Source organism: Jaculus jaculus, chromosome 1 (genome assembly GCF_020740685.1).
Source record: "Jaculus jaculus isolate mJacJac1 chromosome 1, mJacJac1.mat.Y.cur, whole genome shotgun sequence".
Taxonomy (NCBI): domain Eukaryota; kingdom Metazoa; phylum Chordata; class Mammalia; order Rodentia; family Dipodidae; genus Jaculus; species Jaculus jaculus.
Window position 1 is genome coordinate 257,769,194 of NC_059102.1, and position 6,133 is coordinate 257,775,326.

The window sequence follows — 6,133 nt, forward strand, 5'->3', positions numbered from 1 at the left end:
AACACAAACTTGAAGGAAACTACAGTGTGATAAAAAGAAATTCTATTCATTCCTTCTAAAGGCAAAGAAGAGTAAAGACCTAAAAGTCTGTCAAAGAAACTCCCCAGTACTAGTCTGCAGGGAGCTGCGCTGTGCAGTGTGGCAGTGCAGTGCGCATAGTTCAGGATCTGAGGGGACTCTCCCTTTGGAATGCATGGGAGATGAGAAACTCGGAGTTGTTGTACGCTTACCTGCGTTTAACGGGACACCACTGTTGAATAACCCATTCAAAAGGTCAACAAGCTCTGAATATCTGACTTCCTATCTATTCCATTGTGGTCTGGTTTTCTTTTGTGAGAATTCAGGCTCAAGTTTTAGCAAAATGTCAGCAGTCTATTCTGACACACCAGCCTCATTTACAAAAATATGAAAACAGTGACAGTATTTTTTTTTAAGCTCTTTTACAAATTCACGTTTTATGTATTTTTTTATGACATGAGCTCTCCAGGAAATGTACCTCATTTCTGTAGTTTTCCTCTAAGTGTATTCATTTGGAAGCAAACTGCAGTCACTTTCACATATTCCTCTGATGTCAGAAGACATCACTGTAAATCTTGCGATGCCATTAACAGGTCCATGGGCTCAGCCATAGCTTGGGCTCATTGTAACTTTTGTTGATTTACCTAACCGTTGAATCTTGTTGCTCTTTTTATTTTCTAAGCTCTTTCCTCCACTCCCAGCCTTTTAAGGAAACCATCATCATTTTCCAGCACATCCCTGTATGTGCACCTAGTTAAATGCATCTCTCTGAAGTAGACCTTTTTGTTCACAGCCATAGCTAAAGCAGGAGAGTCAGTTTTCAGGCAGGTTAAGGAGGGAGAAGATGTCCTACTAAGATTTATTCAGGAAAGACTTGTCAAAGGAGAGAAAAATGTATACCTAGTCCTCTTACCTTCATGACAAATGATTTTATAATCAGGGTAACATTCATTTTAAGCTCTGATAGATATTACATGAATGGGGTGGCAAAGGAGTCCTTGCATGCAGGCACTGATATGTGGGCATGGCTGTCCTGTGACTGGAGAATAGGTGGGAGCTCAGAAAGGAAGTGGTGGGGCTCCTGGAGCAAGTGTCAAAGCTCTAGGTCCACTATGCTAAACTTCACATTAGTGAAGGAAGCTAGATTTTATTTAGAAAAGAAAAGAGAAAGGAAATAGGGCTAATTTCATTAGGGGATTTGTCATTGATATAGTTTACCAGCAGCCCCTCCCCCTGGCTGCAGAGCCATGCCTCAGCTCTGGGGACCTAATACTCTTAGGTTAGAGCTAGAGGTGTCTACTACCCCATCATACTTAGAATTTCCTTATTAACTATTTAATAATGCCATACACTTTGATAAGGCTAGATTGTTTGTTTGAAACATCTGTTTACATTCCATATCCAATAAAATTGTATTGGTATTGGTAGCAGGTCCTATCTCCAGATTCTATTTTTGTCCTTTGGTCTATGGGAACTTAAAATGGAAATGAAACTCTTCTCTTGACATTAATAGAGTTGAACTGGCAGATTGAAAAGATGCTAAAGCCAGGAAATACATTCAGCTAAGGTTCTCATACCAGACCTGTGTACCTGCATTGCATATTCTGTGTATCCATATATACATTTGTTCTACCTGAAAAATCAGAACCTACATGTCAGGCAGCAAAGCTCAAGTGTTTGGGATTATCATAGGCAGCCTGGACTCTTGGTTGTCAGGGAGATAGATGTGCCACTGTGTGTCTTTCCTGCCCCTTTCTTCCCAACTCCTCCTTAATCACCCACATCTCTCCCTTTCCTTCTCCTCTTTTTAAGTTGCCCATGTGGACCAGTCACTGGAGCCTACTGGAGGGTCTTGGGAGAGCAGTAACTCCTTCTTTGCCTTTGGTCCTCCAGAGCCAGTAAAATCATCTGTGGGAGAAGAATCGGTCCATGTGCCTCCAGCCTTCTCTCTTTGGGTCACACTTTTTGAGGACCAGCACAGCCAGCCTGTTATCCTTGGGTCTGTAGCCACAGCTGTGACCCAGCAGGAGCCCTTCCTTTTGAAACATCTGACTCACTTTCCCAACACCTGTACCTGACCTCTTCCCATGCCTTAGACGTGGAGCATACCTGGGTTTGAAGTGCTTAATCCCTTCTGGGTCTGGACTTGACACGTAGGCTGTTCTTTCCCATTTTAAGATGAGTCTAGTCCAGACTTCTTTTACCTGTCTCTAAATTTACTTTGGGTCCAGTAGACCTGGACCCTGCTCTCTTCAGATTTTAGTGTTTACCTGAGTTTGGAGAATGTAAATGGGTGTGTGTGTGTGTGTGCGCGCGCACACACACACATTCGTGCGTGTTGGGGTGGGAGTCAGTCTTTATTTAGACTAAATTGGTAAGTTTACCACCCAGTGTCCTTTTCAGTTAGTATATTATTTCTAAACTCATCTCAATAAGTTTCATTTGTTTGCTTCATTACCTTAAAACAGGTTAAAAGTGCCTATGACAAGGACTTTATTATTTCCTAGTGAAAAGCAAAAAAGTGGGGAACAGGGTAGTGTTTCACTGTCATCTCAGGTACTGCCTGTGTTCAAGACTGTAGACCTGGTGGGGTGAGAGCAGAGGCTCCTGGGCTGTACCCAGATCAGTGTTTCATCACTGATGGCCGCATGGAGTGTGACTGATTGAAAGGTTGCCTTGCTGAGAAAGCCATGGTGAGAGTAGAACTAATGAAGTGATTGATTGGAGGTTCACTCTCTATAGGTTCCTATCAGCTGAGCCTGCTCCTGTCCTACCCCTGTGGTTGGTGACTAGGTGAGAGAAGCCATTGCCTGCATAGTGAGAGCCGGTGTTGCTGGGGCTTGTCATGGGTGAGCAGAGTGCCTGGGCACATTCAGATCTGATGGCAGATGCTCACTCAGCCAGACTTCCTCATAGACCTTCTCTTACCATGCCCATGCTCACCAAGCTTAGGGCATATGTCTCCTTGCAGAGGGAACTGTAGTCTCAAGACTGCTTAGAGGAAACAAAGAACTCAGCGTCCTGGAGGCTAGAGTGTACCAGGGGAGGGTTGGGTGAAAGAAAAGGACCAATAAGAACAATGTTATAAAGGTAGAATTCGAGGGAATACACTTCTTGAGACATGAAACTCCTGTGTCAGGGTGTGCCCTGGGGAGGTCCAAGGACCCTTGAAAGGTGGTGCTAAGGCACAGAGCTGGTACCAAGGGTCTTGAGGTCTGTGCCTACTCAGGGAAATGGCTTAGGTTCTCCAGGTGCTGAGTTGGCAGGATGGAAAGCAGAGCTACTTTGGAATGGTAAGGAGAGTTTTTATATATGCATTGAGATACATTTAAAAGAGCCTAGTTAACAATTCCTTTAGTGCCAGTACAGATTAAGTGATTGATTTAGAAGGCTGTGTGGGAAACCTGCACAGAGACCACAGTGAGAACAGTCTCCCTCCTGCACATATATGAGTGGATAGGAGCTGGAAGAGGTTGTTCAATGCCAGCCCTTCAGGAAAGCCAAAGCAGGTTTCACAAGCACACAAGAACCTGTGTGTGTCAGGGAGTTTAATAAATTAAAACTGAAGTGTGTCCTGCCTTTGAACAGTACCCCCAAAGTTGGGGAGGTGGGGAGGAGAGGTGGCAAGGAAGCTAGTAATGACATGCATTTTGCACCGTGGGAATATGTATTGATGAAAATGCCCCAAGCTAACACTGTAGAGGCTGGAAACTTGTGATGGGGTTATACAGATGCATACTTTTGTGTGAAGATGCAACAATGTGCTACAAATGTGATACTCAACCCTGAACTGCATGTATTGGGGATTTTTAAAAAAACTTTGAATCAATAAATTAACAGTTTTGCACTTGCTGGCTCTTGTTGCTGTAAATGGTGACTTAAGTTTGGAACAGAAATCTTGACATCCAGTGGAGAGCTTGGATAATCTTCAAGATCGTGGAGCCTTCTGTTTGCAGAAAAGCAACACTGCCTGGGTTGTGATCTTTACAAGTGAATACTGCAGCCCAGTTGCTGCCTTTGTATCACTGGATGACCAACGTGTGCTGCCATGTCCAGTCATGTTTTCTTAAATAAAAAATACATTACCCAGCCTCCCCAGGTGGAGGCTAGCCATTGCTATGAGGACCTTCACTTTTCATCTCTTGTGTCTTGGGGGAGGGACACATAACTGCAACTGCGAAAGCCTGGGTGGTGGCTGCAGGTCACCCCACTGGATGAAGCATGGTGGGAGTCTTCTCTTGACTGTTATGAGTAGCTCCACTAAACACCCACTTCTTGAGCCAATTTGTTCTGTTGCATGAGTTTAACTTTGAAGACGAGTCTAATGTGGTGATGAAAAAAATCTCTCCCCATTCCTTGTAGCACATGCCATGATTTGGCAAATGTGGGGTTCTTCAGAGATGTGATTTAACCCTTGGAAATCAGCTGAAATACTTAAAGGCAAATGTACTTTCTTACCATGTCTGTAGTCTATCAAGTACTAAGCAGAACCACCTTTCCTTTACCAAAAGAAAGTTTTCACAGAGTGACTGACATCTTCCAGCCTGCCAAGTGCTTTCTCTCCATGCTGTGGTATTGTCTAGGGAGATACTTTTGAGAAGTCTGCATTGGCCTTGCCGTCCAGTTTACTGAATGTAGGAAGAGTCCTGAGATTGTTCAGGGCCACTGCCAATAACTAGCCATTTGCAGACACAGTGAAAATACTTGCACTCACTTCTTGCCCTGGTTTATTGTGGACTCAGTCCTTTCCCTGAGTAAATACCAAGTCCTGACAAGTCTGAGGGAAATCTAGGGCTGGACCTGTAGCTTGGCTTGCAGGAATGGCTACAAGGCTTCACCATTAGCACCCATACCCATGGGAACGGCAGGAAAATTGACTATGACACTCTCCAGTGCTCTTCCTCTCCAGGAGGCCAGGCTAAAGGAAGAGGGCACTATTGGAAGCCTGAGCCCACACAGCAGCTTCTCACTAGATGCCCCACAGAATGGCATGGAGAAGTCAAGTTTTTATTCTGTCCCCAGCCCTCTTCAGGTGGCCTGCCCCTCACTGGATCACTTTAATTAATGCCATCTTTCCCCTCCTCCCATCTCTCCCCAGGTCTGTTGCGGTTCCTCCCACTTTTCCATAAGCAGAACAAGAACCAAATCAAACGTCTTAACGTGTGTAGCGTGATCACGTTCCGAGAGCAGACACAAAACGGTGGCAGGCTTGGCGAGCACGAACTAGATCACCTGAAGGGCAGCCCACCACCGTAAATCAGACCTCACTTCCGAATGTAAAAGGTTCACATGCCTTTGGCTTCCTGTTGACTTCCTCCTGACCCAGAAAGCATGGGAAATGTGAAGGGTATGCAAAATGGTTGTTGGTTACTGTTGCTCCCTGCGCCCCTTGACTAATCCCGTGGCCACCTGTTTGGCAAAACCCAAGGACTAGCAGACCACAGACTCTGGTCGGGGGACATGGGCAGTATATGGCATGATGGGCAGTTACATATTATTTTAAAAGTATATATTATTGAATAAAAGGTTTTAAAAGAAATGGATGAAGAGTTTTCAGTGTAGAAGGGGCCGTTGACCAAGACCTGTGGCCACAGAGAATGGAATGACAGAATTTTAACAGGAGGGAAGCAGGGTCAGTTTTAAGGAGCTCCACTTAGATAAAATGTGTTAAGAGTAGTAGAATGGAGCTGAGTGTGGTGACACACCTTTAATCCCAGCACTCAGGGGTCAAAGGTTTGCTGTTGAGTTTGAGGCCCACCCGAGACTACATAGTGAATTCCATGACAGCTTGGGCCAGAATGAGACACTACCTAGAAGAAACAAAAACAAAAATAGTGGAATGAACCAGGCCAGAATGCTTAGAGAAGTGGATAGCTGGGTCTTGTCTTGACTGCATTCCCATCAGCTAGTATCCACCCTGACCTCTTCAAGACAAGGTGTGCAATGCTCAAGAGAGTTCTATGCTTTCTTTGATAAGCCCAGAAACATGCCACATCTTTACTGTCTCTTGGATCATGTTTTAACGCATTCCATCTCTCAATTCTGCGCCCCAACACGTGAAATGCCTTGTCCTGGAGGCCAGCTGAATCTGCTGCCCAGTGGTTGGGAAGGGATT

The 6,133-nt window shown here is 44.8% G+C and overlaps 1 protein-coding gene across 3 annotated transcripts in view; it reads left to right on the forward strand.

Moving 5' to 3' along the window:
* Positions 1-5,557, forward strand: part of Csnk2a2 (casein kinase 2 alpha 2) — a 52,897-nt gene extending 47,340 nt beyond the window's left edge. For all 3 annotated transcript variants that reach the window (XM_004663502.3, XM_045153340.1, XM_045153343.1), the window contains one exon: positions 5,117-5,557. The gene's annotated coding sequence lies outside the window, so the exon portion shown is untranslated. The remainder of the gene's footprint in view (positions 1-5,116) is intronic.
* The last annotated feature ends 576 nt before the right edge of the window (positions 5,558-6,133 follow it).